This window comes from Aegilops tauschii, chromosome 4, assembly GCF_002575655.3.
Source record: "Aegilops tauschii subsp. strangulata cultivar AL8/78 chromosome 4, Aet v6.0, whole genome shotgun sequence".
NCBI classification, from domain to species: Eukaryota; Viridiplantae; Streptophyta; class Magnoliopsida; order Poales; family Poaceae; genus Aegilops; species Aegilops tauschii.
The window spans coordinates 135,765,180-135,788,014 of NC_053038.3; positions in this window are offsets into that span (position 1 = coordinate 135,765,180).

The following is a 22,835-nucleotide window of genomic DNA, read 5'->3' on the forward strand; positions in this document are numbered from 1 at the left end:
CGTAAAACCCTAGTCCTGCTTTGGTGGGTGTATTTCTAAGAGTTCTTGAGCTCTCGAACTAGCTGTGGTCAGTGCGTGGTTCGAAAGAGCCGAATCCTTCTCCAGTATGCTATGGGCCTCCTTTTATAGTTGGAAGGGGCTGTCACAGTGACACACAGGAGGTGGAAAGGCGTACAGTGCTCTGAGATTATCGCTCGTATTACAGGACAAGACGCATTTAATGCGTATTGTAGGTGTCCCCTTGCTTTATTGGGGACGGGGGCGAGGCCCGTCCCGTCCGTCGCCGCTCCTCCTTGCCTTGACACGCGCCCTGGCCAGTGAGGTGCGTGGTGCCATGTAGGTAGCCAGGCAGCTGAGGTGGCGCGGTGGTGGAGCCTTCACGAAGATCTGCATGCCGCCACGCGGGCACTCGATGAGTTGGCCTGGGAGCTGCATGTTGCCACGCAGGTGCCTGCCCAGCTGGTTGGGCTGGCAGCTACATGTGAACGGTGGAAGCTTGGTTGGTGCGGGCCTGGCAGTGGCCCCGCTGGCGTCCTTGGCGAGGGCCTTGCCTGGTGGCCCGGCAAGGGTCTTGCCATGGTGCATTGTCGTCCCCGGCAAGGATCTTGCCGGGGGTCTGGTGGCCTTCCTCGGCAAGGATCTTGCCGAGGATCGTCCTCTTCTAATCCTCATCTGATCTTGAATATGTCTTCACAAAGATCTGCATGCAACCACAGAGGTGCCTTCCCGAGCCCTGGCCCCATGTTGATGACGGCATTGGGGGCCGTGGGCTCAAGGGTGGCTCACTCTGTTGGTGTGGGGCGAGCTGTCCCGGCAAGGGTCTTGCCGGGGCTGCTGAGGCCGCCCGGCAAGGGTCTTGCCGGGGGAACCTGCTTCGTCCCTTTGCTCTTTGTGTTCTTGGCCTTGGCGTTGCTTTGATTGTCTTGGGCTTCGGTCTTACCTTGGCTCACCTCCCCTGCTCTGCGTGGTGTGGTCGTGGGCGTGGCTCCGACTGCCCGTGCACTGGTAAAGGGGTACAAAAGCGTACCCCTATTTTTGTACACCGACAGGAGCCCCCGGGCCTGGGCCACACATAAGTGCGACACGTTGTTGGGCCAGGCTCAAAACGGTGCGCGGGCAGGTGGGGCGGTTTTTACCATGGTAAGACTCTTCGCGCGCTTCGCTTCCCAAGACCCGCGCGCGCGGCACGGCGTGGAGGGGTGTGCGTGACGTGGGCGGCATGCGTGGGGCGGTTTTCACACGCATGCGTCACATCACAGTAAAGAGGCAGCTCGCGCCTTCCCCGTAAAAAGAGGGAGGCGTGGAGGCGCGGCTCATTTACTGAATAGGGCCGGGGCACGGTATTCAAGGCATCCACTCCCCACGATCACGGGATGGGGAGAGGTCGCTTCGCCCGTCCCCTCGATTCTGCACGTCCGCCACGCGTCCCCCATGCACTTGGGGTAGCAAGCGGCGGGGGTGGGAAACTGGGCCGTCGCTGTATGGGGCAGCGGGTCGGCCCGATTCCGCGCGTCTCTGGTGGCTAGATTGGCCGAACGGGGCGGCCGAGCCCCGACCCCGCTCCTTTATAAGGAGGCGGAAGGGAGGATGGCGTCCCGCACTCTTCTGTCATCTATCTCCTCTTGCTTCTGCTTCTTCCTTTCACTCGCCATGGAGAAAGGGAATCCTGGTCCTACGACGGTGGCAGTGAGGGTCGCCGCTCGACAACGCGTCCCTCCTCCTCCTGAGCCCGCGGTGGTGGAGCTGGCCGTGAGGGGAAGGGGGAGGGGGCGAGGCCGTGGGCGAGGTCGGGGCAGAGGCCGTAGCGCTCGGGGAAGAGGAGGACGGGGCGGCGCGCCAGCCTTGCCCCCGCCAATGATGGCCTTCTCGATGGAGGGCCACGTTGAAGACCAGCCTTGCGAGTTCTTCATCAGGGTGCGCCGGCCTCCGCGTCATCGTCTTCGTCTCCCTGCCCCGTTTGCTCGGGTGATGGAGCGTGACCCGCCCCAGACCCTCAGGTTGCACATGAGGGGCTGTGGGAACGAGGGCACGCGGGTTGACGTCGACTTCCCGGCTCCTCGGGTTATGTACCTCCGCCGTGGATGGAAGACGTTCGCCCGCATCCACAGCCTGACGGCGGGGCTCGTCCTCTACTTCAAATTAATGAGGGACGGCTGCTCTCCATCAAGGTCTTTGGAGATTTTGGAACTCGCCTGAAATGCTACGTGGAGAGCTCCTCTGATGGAGATTCCGACGATGGAAGCTCTTCCTCGAGCGAAAGTGACGAGGAGGACAGCAGGGACGAGTCCGACTAGGCGTCGGACGCCCCGCGCCTGGGCGGGTGCGGCAGCAGCAGCTGCTGCGCCTGGCCGCTCCTCCGGCAGGGTTTTGCCGAGGGTGGGGCCAGCTCCTTGAACTTCTCGGGGCCGTCTCCTGGGGCGGCTGGCGTCGGGAGGCTGCGGAAGAGGAAGAGGGCGGGCGGGAAGGCCGTCAACTCTGAGTACGCGGGCACCGACGCCTTCATCGCGTATTGCCGGTCCTGCCGCCTCTTCTTCCAGCTCCTTTCCCGGCTCCGTCATCACCGGCCCGCCTGTGGGCGGCTACCGAGGTGTTCTCTTGGTGCTTTCTGCAGCTCGTAGCTTGCCTAGGCTCCCCTTTTGCCCTCTCGCCTCCTTGACCTGCCTCCTAAGGAGAGGGACAAGAAAGGGATCATGGGTACCTTATCTCTTTTTTAATCTGTAAGCCTACGGGCCTTTGTTAAATTTAAAACTTGTAATCCCCTTGCTCATGTTTTCATCTCGCACGAACTGTACCTGTATGGGATGTTTTTAATGAAAAGGGATGTTTGCCGGGTTTTTCGTTCGTGGGTAAATCCCGCGACAAGGAGCGAATCCTTGTTATTGTTTAAGATAAACGTTTTTCGCCCAGCAACAGGCCTTGCCGTCCCCCCACTCCACTCGACCGTTCCAGCGCTCTTGGCGGAGGCAGGGATGAGGTGGGCATTAGGCTCCTCATTTTACCTCCTTGCCGCCGCGGCTACAACCAAATCCGGACCCAGGAAATAATCCTTAGGTATAGGAAAAAGGGGAGCACGACAGCCTAGAGATAGAAACAAGGTTTCACATACCCCAATCCGGCTCCGAAATGCATGACAGAGGATAAAAGAATTATCTCGATCTGCAGCCCCCGCAATCTCATCTTGCCGCGGTTGGATCCTTGTGCTTGCAGCCCCCGGCAACTCTGGTTTGCCGAGGTCGGGACGCTGGTCCATTTTCTTTCTTCCAAGTAGCTCAGCAGAAGTGCTCATGTGCCCTGAGAACCAAAAGAGGACAGATGAGAAACATATAGACGCGCACTCGACCTCTAAGCTAGGGGTTAGTCGCTGCTGAGCACTATCAACCCTAACCAAGGAAGAGACTTGACCTAGCATGCATGCTATGACTTAGGGCACCAGCGCTTCATTTATTTATGCTCAAGGTCTATGCCTGGCTCTGTACAAAGGGTCACATGCCTTGCCGGCAAAGCTTGTACAAAAGGTGGCTTGCCGGGCCCGGCAAGCCGCGCCTTATGGGTAAAACTTGCGAAGATGCTCAATGTTCCAGGAGTTGCTCACTGGGACGGCATCCTCGATCTCTAGGCGGACTGCGCCAGGCCTGGTGACTCGTATTACCCGATAAGGGCCTTCCCACTTCGGCGTCAACTTGTTGGAATTCGTGGCCGACCGAAGGCGCCGAAGAACAAGGTCGCCTTCCACAAAGCTTTGGGCATGAACCTTGCGGCTATGGTAGCGGCGCAAGGCTTGCTGGTAGCGTGCTGCTCTCACAGTCGCCCGAAGACGATCTTCCTCAAGGAGCGTCGCGTCATCTTGGCGCAACGGCTCTTGCTCAAGCTCATCATAAGCGAGCACTCGAGCTGACCCGTATATGAGTTCCGTGGGGAGAACTGCTTCTGCCCCGTATACCAGGGCAAAAGGTGTCTGGCCGGTGGTTCGATTTGGCGTTGTCCTGATCGACCAAAGAACCGCCGGGAACTCATCAATCCAGCGCCTTCCACTCTTGTGCAGCTTGTCAAAGGTCTTCGTTCTCAGGCCTCGCAACACTTCAGCATTTGCCCTCTCAGCTTGGCCGTTGCTCCGTGGATGTGCCACGGAAGCAAAACAGACCTTGCTGCCGAGGTCTTGGATGTACTTCATGAAGGTGTGGCTTGTGAACTGCGTGCCGTTGTCGGTGATGACTCTGTTTGGCACACCAATAAGACAGACCAGTCCTTTGAAGAACTTGACAGCTGACTGAGTAGTCACCTTCCTCACTGCTTCCACCTCCGGCCACTTTGTGAACTTGTCGATTGCAGCGTACAAGTACTCAAAGCCCCCGACAGCGCGGGGGAAAGGGCCCAGTATATCGAGCCCCCAGACCGAGAATGGCCAGGAGAGAGGGATTGTTTGAAGGGCTTGAGCTGGTTGATGAAGCTTCTTTGAATGGAACTGGCATGCTTCACACTTGGTTACTAGTGCCGTCACATAATGGAGGGCGGTGGGCCAGAAGAAACCTTGCCGGAACGCCTTCCCGGCAAGGGCCCTCGACCCTATCTGGGAGCCACATATGCCTCCATGTATCTCCACCAACAGCTCCAGTCCTTCCTCCCGGGGGATGCACTTGAGTTTCACACCGTTCGACCTTCTCCGGTACAGGACATCGTTGACGAACTGGTACAGGGCGGACCGACGGGCTACTTTCTCCGCTTCTTCCTGCTCCTCAGGAAGCTCCCCTGTTTGGAGGAATTGGACGGTATGCTGTGCCCATGCCGGAGCCTGGGGCTCGACGGCAAGGACCAAAGGCATCTTTTCCGCCATGGGAGCGGCTGTCTCTACGGCCAGGGCTTGACGCCCCGCCGGAGCTAGTTGCTCTTGGGCAGGCTCAGCGCCCGCGGCAGCACCCTTGCCGGCAGCCCCAGGAGGCTTGGTAGGAAAGTACTTGCTGGGACCTGATTTCCTTTGCTTGTTCTGCCCCGCTGATGGTTCGATGGATGGTTGAGTTAACCGGAGCAAAAAGGTACCTGGTTCCACAGGTAGCTTGAATGCGGCACGCTTTGACAGGTAATCGGCAATGTCGTTCTCCGCTCGGGGGACGTGCTCTGCTTGGATACCGTCAAAGCGTTCCTCCAGCTTCCTCACCTCATCTACGTAAGCTTCCATCAATGGGCTCTGATAATCCTTGTTGACCTGCCTAACAACGAGCTGCGAGTCACCCCTGACGATGAGCTTCTTAACCCCGAGGTCTGCCGCGATCCTGAGACCGGCAAGCTATCCCTCGTACTTAGCAGTGTTGTTGGTGGACATATCCCTGGGTAAGTGCATCTGGATCACGTACTTGAGGTGTTCTCCGGTGGGTGTGACGAGCAGCACACCGGCATCGGCGCCTTGCAGCGAGAAAGCCCCATCAAAGTACATGATCCAGTCGCGGTCTGCTTCCTTGCCGGGGAGAGTGGTCTCCTGGATTTCTTCATCAGGCGTCGAGGTCCATTCTGCGACGAACTGCGCCAAGACTCTGCTCTGAATTGTTGAGGTACTTTCAAACCTTAAACCGAAGCTTGACAGCTCCAAGGCCCATTCCACAATCCTTCCGGTTGCGTCTGGGTTGTGCAGTGTCCGTTGCAATGGGAGGCGGGTGACGACAGTGATCTCGTGGGCTTGGAAGTAGTGACGCAGCTTCCTCGAGGCCATAAGGAGGCCGAAGAGCAATTTTTGCACGCCGGAATACCTCGACCTAGCCCCCTGCAAGAGGGAGCTGACAAAGTAAACCGGGTGCTGCATCATCTTCTTCTTCGGCACCACCTCACTCGACTGCGCGGGTACTGCCTTGGTGGCATCAGACTCTGCCGGGGGCCACGCCTCGTCAGCACCAGGCCCTGCCGGGGGAATCTTTGGCTTGCCATCCGCTGGTTCTGCCGCCATTGCTGCCTCCTCGTCGACCTCCCTCTGTGCCACCAGTGCGGCACTGAACACTTGATTCGTCGCCGCCAGATACAGCAGCAACGACTCTTGTGGTTTAGGCGCAACCAGTATTGGCGTGGAGGAAAGGTATTTCTTCAGATCCTGCAGTGCTGCCTCGGCTTCTGGGGTCCACTCTATTGGGCCTGCCTTCTTCAAGATTCTGAAGAAGGGAAGGGCGCGCTCGGCGGACTTGGAGATGAACCGGCTCATGGCGGCAACGCAGCCGGTGAGCCGACGCACATCCTTGATCCGCTTGGGTGCCTTGATCTGCTCAATAGCCTTGATCTTGCCTGGGTTTGCCTCGATCCCGCGCTGTGACACAAAGAACCCAATAAGCTTGCCGGACGGAACACCGAAGACACACTTCTCAGGGTTCAGCTTGAGGTTGATCTTGCGCAGGTTAGCAAATGTCTCTTCCAGATCTTGCACAAGAGTTGGCCCGTCCTTGGTTTTGACCACTATGTCATCCATGTAGGCCTCCATATTTCTATGGAGCTGAGGTTCAAAACCAATTTGGACTGCTCTTGCGAACGTTGAGCCAGCACTCTTCAACCCGAAAGGCATCCGTAAAAAGCAATACGTACCACATGGGGTGATGAATGTTGTCTTCTCTTCATCCTCTTTCATCATGAAGATCTGGTGGTAGCCTGAGTAGGCGTTGAGGAATGATAGCAGATCGCACCCGGCCGTGGAGTCAACAATCTGGTCGATGCGCGGCAACGGGAAGGGGTCCTTAGGGCAAAGCTTATTGATATCTGTGTAATCAATACACAGTCTCCACTTCCCATTCGCCTTGCGCACCACTACCGGATTGGCCAACCACGTCAGGTGGAGCACTCCTCTCACCAAACCTGCCGCTTCCAACTTCCTGATCTCCTCTGTGATGAACTCCTGCCTCTCCAGAGCCTGCTTTCTGACCTTCTGCTTGACGGGCCGCGCGTGAGGGCAGACAGCTAGGTGGTGCTCAATCACCTCCCTGGGAACACCGGGGATGTCGGATGCTTGCCATGCAAACACGTCGACATTCGCCCGCAGGAAGGTGACGAGCGCGCCTTCCTATTTGCTGTCGAGGGTGGAGCCTATGGTGAAGGCCCCTCCCGTGCCATCCTCCTTGACGGGCACCTTCTTGGTCTGCGGTGGCTCGGCCTTGGGTCTCTTGCTCTTGTCGGTAGAGCTCTCTGGCTCGTCCTCGACGGTAGCACAACACTCCGAGGAGGTGCGCTTGCCGGAGTGGGTGCGAGAGGTCTTGCCGGGCTTCTTCTTCCCTCCCAGGGCTTCAGCGGCAGGAGCAGGTGCCTTGACGGCAGCCGCTGCAACTGCTTCCCGATAGAGCTGGTAGGCACAGATCAGCGCATCCATCTTGTCGAAGGGGACGGAGATGATGGTCAATGGCCCAGGCATCTTTAGCATGTTGTAGGCATAGTGTGACGCCGCCATGAACTTGGCTAGTGCTGGGCGGTCGAGGATCCCGTTGTAGGGCAAGGGGATCTCGGCTACGTCAAAGACGATCCTCTCCGTCCTGTAGTTCAACTCTCCTCCAAACGTCACGGGCAGTGTGAACCTTCCCTCCGGCTGGCTCCTCCCCGGATTGACCCCTTGAAACGTGCCCGTTTCCTCGAGGTCTCCATCAGGGATTTGCAACTTTTTTATCACGACAGGCGAGATCAGGTTCAGGCCGGCCCCGCCGTCAACCAACATCTTGTTCACTCCGAGGTTGCATATTGTTGGTGAGACCAACAATGGCAAACACCCGACCGCGGTAGTGCGGTCAGGGTGGTCCTCGGCGTCAAAGATGAGGGGCGTGCTGGACCACTTCTGCGGCTTCTGAGCGTCGAACGACGGCTCTGCTGCTGTAATCTCACGCGCTCACTGCTTGAGCTGGCAATGAGAGGTATGCAGCGAGGCGCCGCCATCGACGCACATCGCCTCTGTAGCCTTCTGGAACCCTTGCTTACCAGACTCGTCGTCCTCATCGTGATCATCGTCTTCTTGTTTCTATTCACGGCCCCGGGCGGGCCTCTCTTGCTGGTTGTCCTTGCCGGGGCGGCCTCCTTGGCCGCCACGCTTCTTGCCGGACCCCTCCGCACAATCCTGGTCCTTCTCCTTGTCCCGCCTCTCGTACTCAGCCTTTTTCTTCTCAGCAAGCAGCTCGACTTGCCGGCAGTTCTGGAGGTCGTGGCCCTTGGTGCGGTGGATCTTGCAGTATTGCTTGCCGAAGCTTCCTGGCTTCTCGGTAGCCGCCAAGGCCCGGCAGGCGGCGCACCCGGCAATCTCCTTGCCGGGGGCGTCTGCCTTGACCTTCTTGCCGTCACCGGTGTCGTCAGATCCCTCAATGGCAAGCACGGCCTTGCCTTTGCGTTTCCTGTTGCGACGCCGGCCCTTCTTCGTCGGGGTAGCAGCGTCTTCATCGGTAGAGTCGGTTTCCGCGCCAGCGTCTTCGCCGGGGTACTTCCTTCACTCTTCAGCCCGGGCGCACCTATCGGCCAGAACGTAGAGCTCGGCCACATCCTTAACTTTGGTCATCGCCAGCTCTTCGCGCATCTTGCGATTACGCATGTTCTGGTGGAACGCGCTAATCACAGCGGCGGGATGAACGTCGGGGATGTTGTACTGCACCCGGCTGAATCTCTGGAAGTACTTGCGCAGGGTCTCCCCTTCCTTCTGGGGAATGATATGCAGATCACTGGCCTGGCCATGAGCTTGGTGGCCTCCCGTGAAGGCGCCAACGAACTCATGGCACAGATCCGACCAGGAAGAAATGGAATCCGCCGGCAAGTGCATCAACCAACACATCACATTGGGCTTCAGCGCCAGTGGGAAATAGTTGGCAAGCACCTTGTCGTCACGAGCTACAGCAGCCTGCATCGCGATGGTGTAGATGCTGAGGAACTCGGACGGATGGGTCTTGCCGGTGTACTTATCACCGACGTCGGGTTTGAACGTGCGGTGGGACAGCCACTGGAACTGCCGCAGCTCACGGGTAAAGGCCGGGTAGCCCACCTCATAAGGTAGGCCGCCGGAGCCCCCCGGTGCCGGGTGGTCCATCGCGGGTCCCGCCCGCTTGTCTGACTGGCGGCGCGTTTCGCGACGGCGCTCGACGGTGGTTCGAGTGTCTTCGTGAGCTCGTTCCCGAAGGACCTGGCGCTGGTCGCGAAGGGTCCGCGGGTCGGACGACGCTATGGAGATGTTATGGCAAGCATCGTCACGACGGGCCGACGCCCGCGGTGGCTGGCGAGGAGGAGGAGAGTGCATCGTGGCCGCAGCTCCCCCGGTCCTCCCAGCGCCAGCATGTGGTGGCTCGGTGGAGCGTCGACCCGACACTACAAAAAAAGACACATCCGTGACATTTTGGCCCGAACGAATTTTTTTCTGTCATACATATGACACTTCTATGACGATAATTGTGACAAAACCCGGTATCATCATAGATGTGGTGGGCTCCTACTTCTATGACGAAAAATCATGACAGAAAATGGGCTTTTTGTCCTGGGCGGGCCGGAGACGCAGCTGCATGACATTCTTTGGGCCGTCCATGACGGAAAAAACCATGGTAGAAGCGAGGGCGAGGAAAATTTCGGGGAGTTCCCGGTTACGGTGGGAGGTCGGGGGCCGAGCGATGCGCGTTTCTCTTGTGTACGTACGCGCGTGTGTGCGAGGCGTTGGGTCTAACTGAACCCGAGCGAGGCGTTGGGCTCTAACTGAACCCGAGAGATTGCACTGCAGGCTACGCGTTACTGAACCCGAGCGATCGATCGATGGCTGTTAACTGAACCCGGTCGAGCGATTCCTTCGCTACTGCTGCTAACTAAAGCCGATCGATGCTGCCTCTGGGATGAACAGTGAGCGTTGCGGGGGGGGGGGGGGGGGGGTTGGATGAACAGTGAGTAGTGGCGTTGCCTCTGGATGAACAGGACCCCGTGGTGTGGTGGAGGGCTGCATGTACAGTAGACGGTGGAGGGGTGCCCGTGGAGGGATGGTTGAACAGGACCCCGTGGTGTGGAGGGCTGGATGAACTGTAGACAGTGGAGGGGTGCCCGTGGAGGGGTGGTTGAACAATAGCCGGTGGAGTAGCGCGCGGTGGAGGCTGGATGAACAGGAGCCCGTGGAGGCTGGAGGAGGTCGACGTTAGCCCGGGGAGGCTGGAGGAGATCGACGGTGGAGATGAACAATATCCCGTGGAGTCCCGTTTTGCGGTACACCACACCCCTCCCGATGAACAGGACCCCTGTTTCGACCGTAGGAGGTCCGTTTCGTCCGTTTTGCGGTACGCCACACCCCTCCCGATCAACAGGACCCCCGTTTCGACCGTAGGAGGTCTGTTTCGTCCGTTTTGCGGTACGCCACACCCCACTCGATCAACAGGACCCCCGTTTCGACTGTAGGAGGTCCGTTTCCTCTGTTTTGCGGTATGCCACACCCCTCCTGATCAACAGGACCCCGTTCCGAACGTAGGAGGTCCATTTCCTCCGTTGTGCGGTACGCCAGGCCTCGTTTCCATCGCCTGTTCCGTCCAAGCCCTCCCGATGAACACGACCACGCATTCCGTTCCGATCCAGCCAGTTGGCTCCCACGCGTTCCGTTGCCTCCCGATGAACACGACGCATTCCGTTGCCTCCCCATGAACACGACGCATTTGGTTGCCTCCCCATGAACACGACGACGACGCTGTTTCTCCTTTCCGACCCAGCCATGTACACGAGCCCTGGCCGTACGTATGCGCGAGTAGGCGTTCGAGACCCCGCCCGTATGTACACATACGTGGCCGTATTTTCTTTCTTGCACACTGGCCGCTGTACGTACGTGTACATGCTACACACGTGCCTCTACTACGACATGTACGCGCCTCTACTACGACACGTGCGCGCCTCTACTACGACATCCACCAGTATATATGTATGTACACGTTCGCGACAAGAATGACAACGCTACGTACGCTTCGACCAGGTGGGTCCCGATTGTCAGGCACTTCCTTGCCTGCGAAGATGTAGCTGGTGGGTCCCAGAAGTCAGGGGGCGAATTGTTTTTTTTGCCTGGACGCACTTTGTTGTGTGCGAAGATGTAGCTGGTGGGTCCCTGCAGTCAGGGGGAAATGTTTCTTTTGCAAAATTCAGTGGCCCGTCCAGTGGGTCCCAGCTGTCAGGTGGAGGAATCATTATTTTCCGCGTAATAAGGAGGCACTTAAATGCTGCGGCCGTGGACCCAGCTGTCAGCCTCTCCACGTACAGTCCAAGTCCGATGGAAGTCGTTCCTTGACCATGTTGACCACGCCGCGCCGAGAGCACCAGGGTGATGGACGACGGCGAGGCCTAGGAAGGGGACGACGGGGAGCCGGGGAAGACGTGGCAGTGGAAGCCCGCGCGGAGAGGAGTACGAGGGTTCACTGGTTCGGCTGTGGTGTGAGGCTGCCGTCGCCGCAGGGCCTGGCCAGCGGTGGGAATAGTAGGGGGCAGTGAGGCCTCCGCGGCAGCACAGCCAGCCATGGGAGGCAGGAGCATGCGGCACGACCGGTGCTGCTTTGGGCGGCTGGAGCAAGAAGACCAGAGGTTGAAGAAGCACTACGGCCGTTGGATGGACATCGTACGGTCACTGGAGCTAGAATTGTTCATATTGACTAAAGTTGACAAAGGCCTCCGTCCCAGTCAACTTACTAGGCCCACAAGTTAGCCTCCCACCATGGTGGGTCCCAGCTAGCAGGGGGAGTATTCATTTTTTTGTGCGTAATAAGGAGGCACTTCCTTGCATGCGAAGATATAGCTGGTGGGTCCGAGCAGCCAGCGGCGGTAACGTTTTTTTCGTGAAATAAAGAGGCCCTTTCGGTGGGTCCATGATGTCAGGTGGAGGAATCATTATTTTGCGCGTAATAAGGAGGCATTTGCTTGCGTGCGGCCGTGGACCCAGCTGTCGGCCTCTCCACATACAGTCCACTTCAGATGCATGTCGGTCGTTGACCACGTTGACCAGGCCGCGCCGAGGGCACCAAGGCGGTGGACGACGGTGAGGCCTAGGAAGGGAACGACACGGAGGCAGGGAAGACTCGACAGTTGGTTCCCATGCGGAGGGGAGTACGACTGTACGAGGGTTTACTGGTTCGTGTGTCGTCGCCGGAGAATAACAGCAGGTGTGGGTGAGTAGAGGGATGGCTAGGCCAGCGATGGGAGTATGGTGGGGAGGTGAGGCCTGCGCGGCAGCAGAGCCAGCCGCGGGGAGGAGGGAGCAGGCAGTCCCGCCGGCGCTTGTTTGAGCGGCTGGAGCAGGAAGAGCAGAGATTGAAGATGCACGACGGCCGTTGGATGGCCATCCAACAGTCACTGCTTGTGCGCCAACCTTTTTTTAGGACAGCCTCAAATCTGTGGAAAACAGCATACAGCCCATCTGCCATTATTTCTAATAATTTACAGCCCATTTGCTAATTATTAATGTTTTTTTTTGCAGCCCATATTCTTTTTGTTAGCATTACAGCCCATATTGTGGCCACGGTTAAAAAATTATACGAAATTTTGCATATTTCGGTTTGGTCCGAACTGTTTTTAATTCCAAAATTTTGACTCACATTCAAACTGATTTTAAAAATAAATGTATATCAATATAAAATCCAACAAATTCTCCACGCATAAAAATTAATGTAATTTAAAATCCGAAATGAAAAAAAAGATATTTGAAACTAATTGCCGGTTTGATGTGTTTTAAAAATGTACAGCCCATTTCTCATTACTGATGGGCCATTTTCTCGGCCAACCGAATGAAAGCTCTCCTCGTCTTGAAAGATTTACAGCCCAACAGGCCAGACAAAGCAACTTACTTGGCAAATCACAAAAAAACTGGGCTGTGCCCGTGGACCCAGCTGTCAGCCTCTCCACATACAGTACTCTTCTGATGGAGGTCGTTCCTTGACCACGTTGACCATGCCGCGTGGAGAGCACCATGGCGGTGGACGACGGCGAGGCCTAGGAAGGGGACGACGTGGAGCCGGGGAAGACGCGGCAGTGGAAGCCCGCGCGAAGAGGAGTACGAGGGTTCACTGGTTCGGCTTCGGTGTGAGGCTGCCGTCGCCGCAGGGCCTGGCCAGCGCGTGGGAATAGTAGGGGGCGGTGAGGCCTCCGCGGCAGCACAACCGGCCACGGGAGGCAGGAGCATGCGGCACGACCGGCGCTGCTTTGGGCGGCTGGAGCAAGAAGACCAGAGGTTGAAGAAGTACTACGGCCGTTGGATGGACATCGTACGGTCACTGGAGCTAGAATCGTTCATATTGACTAAAGTTGACAAAGGCCCCCGTCCCAGTTAACTTAGTAGGCCCACAAGTCAGCCTCCCACCATGGTGGGTCCCAGCTAGCAGGGGGAGTATTCATTTTGTTTTGTGTAATAAGGAGGCACTTCCTTGCGTGCGAAGATATAGCTGGTGGGTCCGAGCTGTCAGCGGCGGTAACGTTTTTTTCGCGAAATACAGAGGCCCTTTCGGTGGGTCCCTGATGTCAGGTGGAGGAATCATTATTTTGCGCTTAATAAGGAGGCATTTCCTTGTGTGCGGCCGTGGACCCAACTGTCGGCCTCTCCACGTACAGTCCACTTTCAGATGCATGTCGGTCGTTGACCACGTTGACCAGGCGGCGCCGAGAGCACTAGGGCGGTGGACGACGGCGAGGCCTAGGAAGGGAACAACACGGAGGCAGGGAAGACTCGGGAGTTGTTTCCCACGCGGAGGGGAGTACGACTGTACGAGGGTTTACTGGTTCGTCTCCCGTCGCCGGAGAATAACAGCAGGTGTGGGTGAGTAGAGGGATGGCTAGGCCAGCAATGGGAGTACGGTGGGGCGGTGAGGCCTGCGCGGCAGCAGAGCCAGCCGCGGGGAGGAGGGAGCAGGCAGTCCCGCCGGTGCTTGTTTGAGCGGCTGGAGCAGGAAGAAAAGAGATTGAAGAAGCACGACGGCCGTTGGATGGCCATCCAACAGTCACTGCTTGTGCGTCAACCTTTTTTTAGGAAAGCCTCAAGTCTGTGGAAAACAGCATACAGCCCATCTGCCTTTATTTCTAATAATTTACAGCCCATTTGCTAATTATTAACGTTTTTTGGAGCCCATATTCTTTTTGTTAGCATTACAGCCCATATTGTGGCCACGGTTAAAAAATTATACGAAATTTTGCATATTTCGGTGCGGTCCGAACTGTTTTTAATCCCGAAATTTCGACTCACATTCAAACTGATTTTGAAAATAAATGTATATCAATATAAAATCCAACAAATTCTCCACGCATAAAAATGAATGTAATTTAAAATCTCGAAATGAAAAAAAGATATTTGAAACTAATTGCCGGTTTGATGTGTTTTAAAAATGTACAGCCCATTTCTCATTACTGATGGGCCATTTTCTCGGCCAGCCGAATGAAAGCTCTCCTCGTCTTGAAAGATTTGCAGCCCAACAGGCCTGACAAAGCGACTTACTTGGCAAATCACAAAAAAACTGGGCCGTGGCCGTGGACCTAGCTGTCAGCCTCTCCACGTACAGTACTCTTCCGATGGAAGTCGTTCCTTGACCACGTTGACCACGCCGCGCGGAGAGCACCACGGCGGTGGACGACGGCGAGGCCTACGAAGGGGACGACGCGGAGCCGGGGAAGACGCGGCAGTGGAAGCCCGCGCGGAGAGGAGTACGAGGGTTCACTGGTTCGGCTGCGGTGTGAGGCTGCCGTCGCCGCAGGGCCTGGCCAGCAGTGGGAATAGTAGGGGCGGTGAGGCCTCCGCGGCAGCACAGCCGGCCACGGGAGGCAGGATCATGCGGCACGACCGGCGCTGCTTTGGGCGGCTGGAGCAAGAAGACCAGAGGTTGAAGAAGCACTACGGCCGTTGGATGGACATCGTACGGTCACTGGAGCTAGAATCGTTCATATTGACTAAAGTTGACAAAGGCCCCCGTCCCAGTCAACTTAGTAGGCCCACAAGTCAGCCTCCCACCATGGTGGGTCCCAGCTAGTAGGGGGAGTATTCATTTTTTTGTGTGTAATAAGGAGGCACTTCCTTGCGTGCGAAGATATAGCTGGTGGGTCCGAGCTGTCAGCGGCGGTAACTTTTTTTCGCGAAATACAGAGGCCCTTTTGGTGGGTCCCTGATGTGAGGTGGAGGAATCATTATTTTGCGCGTAATAAGGAGGCATTTCCTTGCGTGCGGCGGTGGACCCAGCTGTCGACCTCTCCACGTACAGTCCACTTTAGATGCATGTCGGTCGTTGACCACGTTGACCAGGCCACGCCGAGAGCACCAGGGCGGTGGACGACGGCGAGGCCTAGGAAGGGAACAACACAGAGGCAGGGAAGACTCGGCAATTGTTTCCCACGCGGAGGGGAGTATGACTGTACGAGGGTTTACTGGTTCGTCTGCCGTCGCCGGAGAATAACAGTAGGTGTGGGTGAGTAGAGGGATGGCTAGGCCAGCGATGGGAGTACGGTGGGGCGGTGAGGCCTGCGCGGCAGCAGAGTCGGCCGCGGGGAGGAGGGAGCAGGCCTAGACGGGGCAGCCCAAAACCACGTCCAACACTTGCCAAAACTCCGTCCCTCATTTTCTCTGTGTTTCGCACACTCCACATTGTGTGGGCATTTTGACTGTGCATCATATGAAGATGTGCTATGCATGAATGTTGATCAGCATGATGTTAACTGGCTCGTAGTTCCTTTTTCGACCATGAATAAAACTTCCAACATGATGTTAACCCTGTTTGAAAAGGCTGTGTTAATATAAATGCTCTGCCTCTGAAAGTTGCAGTTTCTTATCTGAAACTGAACTTGCAGTTTCTTATCTAAAACTGAAACTTGCAGTTTCTTCTCTGAGAATCACATTGTCTGCACTTTTATACTCCTATGAAACTACATTTTTTTAAGTGCTAAAAATAGATCTCTAGAATTCATAAAATACTTCATATGCTCAATACTGCAAATCTGAAATTCAAAAGACATTCATATCTGAAATTACTCTCAAAATACACAACACAAAACACAATTCACAACCTGCAAATACTGACAACCCTAAGCTCCTCCTGACAATTCACAACCTGCCCGACTATTGGGCTAGGGGGGCAGCCCCCTCCTATTCCTCGGCGGCGGACAGCCGCCCCGTGAGACGATGTGAACGGCGAGGGAGACGATGGCGGGGAAGCGTCGTCGGGCCAACTGCTTTTCTCCTCTTGTAGTTGGGTTCGGTCGACGAAGACTCCACCGGCTCGCTCTGGCAGGACACCCTCACAAACGGCACCATGTAGATACTCCCACCACCGCTCCCTCACGATAGGATTCGGTGAATCTGTTTGCTCCATGGCCCAGAGGAGCAGCTCTATGTACTCCGGCGCGACTCCCTCCGGGAGTATCACTGCCTTTTCGCTCTGTTGCAGATATTTGGCCATGGATGTCGCCGTCGCCGCTAGTTGGTCCTTGTTGTCAAACCAAGACTGTATCTCCAACATCCTATCTAGCTTCACAGGGTCGCCGTCTGCGATCATCACGTATCGGTTGTACTCCTCCATCGATCTACTTCTTCACAGCACCTTCACTCGCCGGTGGTGGTTTTTGAATGGAAGAAGAGAGGAGCAGCGCTGGTTTTGGATTAGAATGGGAGAGGAGCGATGCTGGTTTTGGACTGGAACAGGAGAGGAGGGGCGGTGGTTTTGAAATGGAAGAGGAGAGGAGCGGCGCTGCATTTAGATTGGAACAGGAGAGGAGCGGCAGTGGTTTAAGACGAGAAGAGCGGAAGAGCGGCGCTGGTCTTGGAAGTATTTTTGTTGTTTTGCATATTTTGGGTCAAAGTTTGACCACGTACTGTATTTGACAAGCAAAATGTGAATGCATGTCACCAAAAATTGTATCGTTTGGTTCGTATCTGAATGTACTTTCAAATTATATTATTTTTGCAACGTATAACATATATTTTATGTGCGAAAATCATGGTCAATTATGACCCAGAATAAAAGGGAGACTAGTTAATGTGGGGTCGCTTTCTTAAATGAAGGGTAAATTGATTTTGATTTTGATCCAGTCACAGCGTGCCGGCCCTCTCGTCCAATCCTAAATCGCTACCGCACGCTCCTCTCCCTCTTCTCCATTGCAAAACCACCTCCTCTCCTCTCCATCATCTCCACTCAAAAACCACCGTCTCGCCTCTCCCTCTTCTGATCTTCTCCATTGCAAAACCACCTCCTCTCCTCTCCATCATCTCCATTCCAAAACCACCGTCTCGCCTCTCCCTCTTCTGATCTTCTCCATTGCAAAACCACCTCCTCTCCTCTCCATCATCTCCATTCCAAAACCACCGTCTCGCCTCTCCCTCTTCTCTATTGCAAGACCACCGTCTCTCCTCCCATCTTCCAAAGCTAGCACCGGACCACTCAGAAGGACATCTATGGAGTGGATGCAGCAGCGAATCAGGCAGATCGCCAGCGGTGACCAGGCAAAGTTAGCCAGGTTGAAGGAGATCCTTAGTTGGTTTGACAATGAGTGGGAGATTTCGAGGACGGTGCGGGCCATGTGGCAATGTATGCGAAAGAGCGAGACGGCGGCGATGAGGGCGGTGATGTACATGTACTCCTCGGCGGCAGTCACGCCGCAGTCCTCCGAGTTCATCGAGTATCTCCACTCGGCGATGAAGCAGACAGATTCGCCCGAGGCGACAGTCAGGCGAAGGTGGTGGGCGTACAGGTCGAAGGTCGAGCACCCAGAGGATAACGAATCGATCGAGTATGGTGTGCCGTTCGTGAGGGTGTAGAGCCAGCCGGAGCGACAGGAGTATTCGTTCTCCCACCGCAAGAGGAGGCCGGATGGCGCGACGTCGCTTCCCCGCCGTTCTCCACGATTCCCTCGACTCTCGCCTCGTTTCAACGGCGGCGATATGGTTTAAGGTAAGCTTCACACTAACCTAATCTTCCACCTGCTCATGCTTACAATCAGTGTGACAGCTAATAAAAATCATGCTTACAATCAGTCTCCGAGTACTACGCCAATCACCCTAAAATAACTCTGGACCTTTGGGTCAAAGTTGTGACACAGTGTACAAATAAAGAAAATAGATTGGTGCTTCTTACAGAAAAGAGTACTCCCTAGAAAACTGCCAATATAAGCTACTAGTATTTGGTTAGATGATTTGCTGCCGAGAAAGATCCATCCACAGAGAGCGCCACACATCCCACTGGTGGTGGTGGATGCCAATGCGTGCATGCAGCATGGTTGGTGTCGGTAATTTTTACTTGGCACACCTCGCACTCTGCATATATGTCGGTTCCATACGTACATTTGTGTAGTTCCACCAAAATGCAGCTGAATAACCCTGTTTGCACAGATAATGAAAAAGTGTGATTACATTATAGTGGCACTAGTTGATGAAACACGCAAAATAAATAGAAGAAAATATTGCGATAGTATCATAGTGTGCCATGCTGCGAGGGCGAGATGGGCCCTGCGACGCCTCATACGGTACGCCTCATACTGGACATCGTCCCAAGTCTCCCAGATACACCTTCTGCCAGTGATGAACATCAGTGTACAGCGGTAGTACAAGGAGGCGCCTTGAGACATTCAAATCTCTATTTTTGTACATATCAACTAAAATTAGGCACACCAGTTTGCAGAAACGCTTAAACATTAACAATGGGACTAGTTGGTGAAACATACATTAACAAAGAGAAGCACTTTCTTTATCTACGTTGGAAATGAAATGATAGAGATGACACTCGCTCTATTTTAACTGTATTATTACTTCATTTTATCAGTGACACTAGGGTCGAGCAGGTGGCAAACGAGGTGTACCGTGCGTCGCAAGGATGGAGGCCGGGGGTGCTTAGACTGGGATGCTGAAGCTGGCTCTTTCAGTCACCAACATGGATGATTCAATTCATGGAACCTTTGGGTGCAGTTCACCTAAAATGAAGCAATGTCCCGTGAGCTAGCAGCTTCTTCTTCAATTTTTTTAAGAAAAGGGCTCCAGCCCAGGTTCCATTTCCATCAGAAAACGAAACCCACAGAGCTTCTTCTTCATTAGTTGCAATAAAATTGAGCAACATCAAGGTTGGTTGTGAAGCTCCTGGAATGGTCAACTATAATTTGGATATCATTTGTGCAGTTCAACTAAGATCGAGCGTGAAATGTATATCTCTGTTTGTAGAAAAAAGGTGGAAAGGAGGGTGACTAACAAGTGATGAAACATGCATCAAATGAAAAGAAGCATGTTCCTTATCTGAATGGCAATCCTACAAAGACAGTAGCAATTTCTAAAGCACTGGCATTGCTAGATATTAGTGTGGGCATTAGGATTAACTATGACAACCGTTAAATACGACATTACTTTGGGCACGGAGAGTAGGCGGACTAGGACAGTTGCATTTCTAACAAAAAGAACCAACTTATCTTAATGGGAAATTTTAGCAGGACATGTAAAGAAGTGCCATTGATTCATATTACTGGAGGCATTACATTGAAAACAACATTGGTTTAACGTGTCCTTACTTTTAAGAGTGCGACTGCTACATTTTACGAGTGGCATTACATAAGAGTGGCTCGGGGCAACAAACATCAGAACGGGATATCTGGGTTGGTCCCATTTTTGTTCGGTATAGCCACCTTATACTGTGTGAGGCTAGCAAATCTAGTGCTGGACTTACTCTATTGACTTGTCCCCCAGTCCCCACTTTCTTTCCTTTTTCAACCAATAGATCGGATTTATATTGAGTTTGTACTGCGTTTCCCTTTATTTCCCTATTAGACCTAGAGACCAGTTGGATAGCCAGTCTCTGCTACTTTTCACCCCCATTATTTCCTCTTTCGACCAAGTCCTAGATTTAGGTAACAAATCCTCCCCCACCCCCACCCCCTTTCTTCCTTGTTTGAACCAAGTAGTACTAGATTCGAGTGCATGAACTAGTTTTACCTCTTAAACGTAAAAAAATTAGGTGGTTTTCGAACAGCCGATGGATCCTATCTACGAGGGGGCCTGAGAAATAGTAAAAGATACAAATGCAGCGACGTCAGGAGCTCGGGAAGTAGAGCAAGGCCGGTTTCGAAGGAAGTTATACCTGATGGTCGCCGGGATGTCGCTAGGTGGGCAGCGGGAGGCCGGATCTGCCCACACTACGGCAGCAAGGAAGAAGGGGTCGGAGGCCCTCCCTCGCCAGCGGTGCTTGGGAGAGAATGGCAAGGCAGGCTGATCGGGACGCGCCCAGCAGTGGGTAAGAGCCGTCGCCGAGGACGACCACGTGAACATTGCACCTTCTCACCTTCCCCGGCAAAGAGGATCCAGCTGGATCTGTGATCAGCGGTGAGCAGAGAGAGAGAGAGAGAGTGTGTGTGGCCACCGCTGTCGTGTTTAGATCTGGAGAGGCCGAGACAGTGTGAAGAGAGCAACACTAGCAAGCAAGCGCGGAGGCTCCTGCCTATATAGTGGAGTAGTACTAGTTTTCTTTTGTCTACCGGAGCCGGCTTGACCTCGTCAATGACTGTCGAGAAGTCTTCATGCACGTGGCCCGGAGGCGCAGTTGTCGTGATTTTGATCTGAAGCGCCGGATTATAACATATAACACGAAAAAATGCCACATGACAAGAAATCATAACCTCACTGCCCAAAGGAGACAACATGAATCCCGACGGACAAACTAGATGAGGAACAAAGCTCAAATTAAAGATAAACTCGTAGAAAAGGGGTCTGTCGATAGATGCCCTAATTAACATAGCCAGCTTAACCTAGATGGCAGCCAAGTAGTCACTATTCGTGCATGTGCTCCCAATGACTAGCCCAACTCAGTTGTCGCTGTTTAACCCTCGCAGTGATCCGAAGCACATGACACCTAATTTTGAGAGATGACAAGAAACCTTTTTTTAGATTTCTCACCACAACTACAGCCATGTACAACACAGCCTGCACGATATGTAGACGATAGCCAATCCAGCCGTGTCTGCTGGAGTTTGGTCACATGCATGGACGAACTGATCTTCCGTGTCTTGCAGGGATCATCCAGGCACCAACGTAGTACAACACTTCTCTAGTACTATCGCTCGTCTCCCTCTTCTATTAAGTCACCCGACTTGCGGGGCCGGGGAGTGTGCCTATGGTCGGTTCTCAATTGCCGTCCCACATGTGTGTGCAAACGCAATATGACGCGCGTTCCATTCAGAGAGCAGCGTGCCAGACCGATCGACCGTCTGGGGTGCGACGCGAACGCGAAGGGCGTGCTGTATACTCTGTACATGTGTACCGCCGTTTTCTAGACGCTTTGCTCCATGGCGCGGGCGCAATCCATGGATACAAAATTAGTATACTGTATACTATTTAAAAGTCGAGGGCGGGGCTTTTCCTGCGCTGTAGGCGGGGTAGTTCCGCCTAGTTGGTTCGACACAGACGCGAGAAGACGAGGGAGTAGGCTGCTGCAAACATAGGCTTGTGGGATTTGACAGCGAGTTACTGCTGGACAGGTGGGGCCCCGTGATTTGACTTTCCATTATCATTTTAACTGCGGCGCTACGACCGGCGTGAGTCTCCCGATTCCTGGCCACCTCCATACAGGTGCCTCTCCCAATGCTCCACCATGTAGTAGAGGCTGGCTCTTGCATGAGAGCCCACTTCTCCACTTTTTCCTTGCCTCTCTTTCCTCCACATATGCAAAAATTCCATGTAAAGCGCACTATTTTACTTACTTTTACTTGCTCCTACAGGTGCTTAAGCTTGCCACATAGGCATAAAGTCTGATGTGGCAAGTTAATCAAGAAGAGAGATACTAGTTTGGTGACCCAAGGAAGAAACGGTGCTAAGCACGTGTACCTAGGTGAAAAGACAATTTTGAGTCTATAGCTAAATTAATGAAGCAAACTTAGCAACACCATTTCATTGGAAGAGGTCACTCCTTGGCAAATGCAATAAATACTAGTACTCCCTGTGTCCCATAATATAAGAACGTATTTGGCACTACACTAGTGTCAAAAACGTTCTTATATTATGGGACGGAGGGAGTACGTAGAAAGAGATAGAGAGGAGTAAAAAACATTACACTTATAGCCAACCTTATAGCCAACCTTGTTGTAGTATGAGTGACTAAGTGATGACTATGTATGACATGCCAACATCAGATAGCCTAACGCACCGTGTTAAATCTCCAAGGGCGCGACCGCGCGAGCGACGCGACGGTCGTGGTAGGCGCGACCATGATACGGGCTGCTGGCAGCCCTTGGATCTGAGATCGAACGATCGCATGCTAAGTTGCTGAAAATTTGTAGAATAACCCTCCAGGATAGGATATTCACCCCTAGGTCTAGAATCACGCCATGCAAGTGTTCGATCTCAGATCCAAGGGCTCTCGGAAGCCCGTATCATGGGAGAATGGAACGCCACTACCCTGCCGTTCGCACGCTGGCAGTTCGCTCCTACTCGTCCCCGCACGTCCTTCAATACTACGACGGTTCGCTCCTAATCGTCCCGTCCATTCACATTACGGCAGTTCCACTAATCCTAACCCTCCTCCCAAATCCATGGCGTCCCAAATCTCCACGATCGGCGGTGAGTACAAGGTTAGAACCATCACCGGCGATGAGTTCAACGTCATCTACACCCCTTCTTCCACGACGGTGAAAGGATGCCTTTCTCGCTTCAGACGCATGTTTGAAGACTCAGATGATGAGTGGGTCACTGGGCTAGATGTTGAGTACACCACAGTCCTGGGACGAGAGAAGGATCTAAAGGACGAAGAGAGGAAGAAGCCCGTCGTGATCCAGGTTTGCGTGCATGACTTATGCTTGGTCTACCACATATGCCATGCCGACGTTGAGTGCCAGGATTTTAAGGACTTCCTCGAGAGAAACCTAGTCAAATTCGTTACTATAGACTTTGGTAACGACAAAGAAGTCCTGCGTCG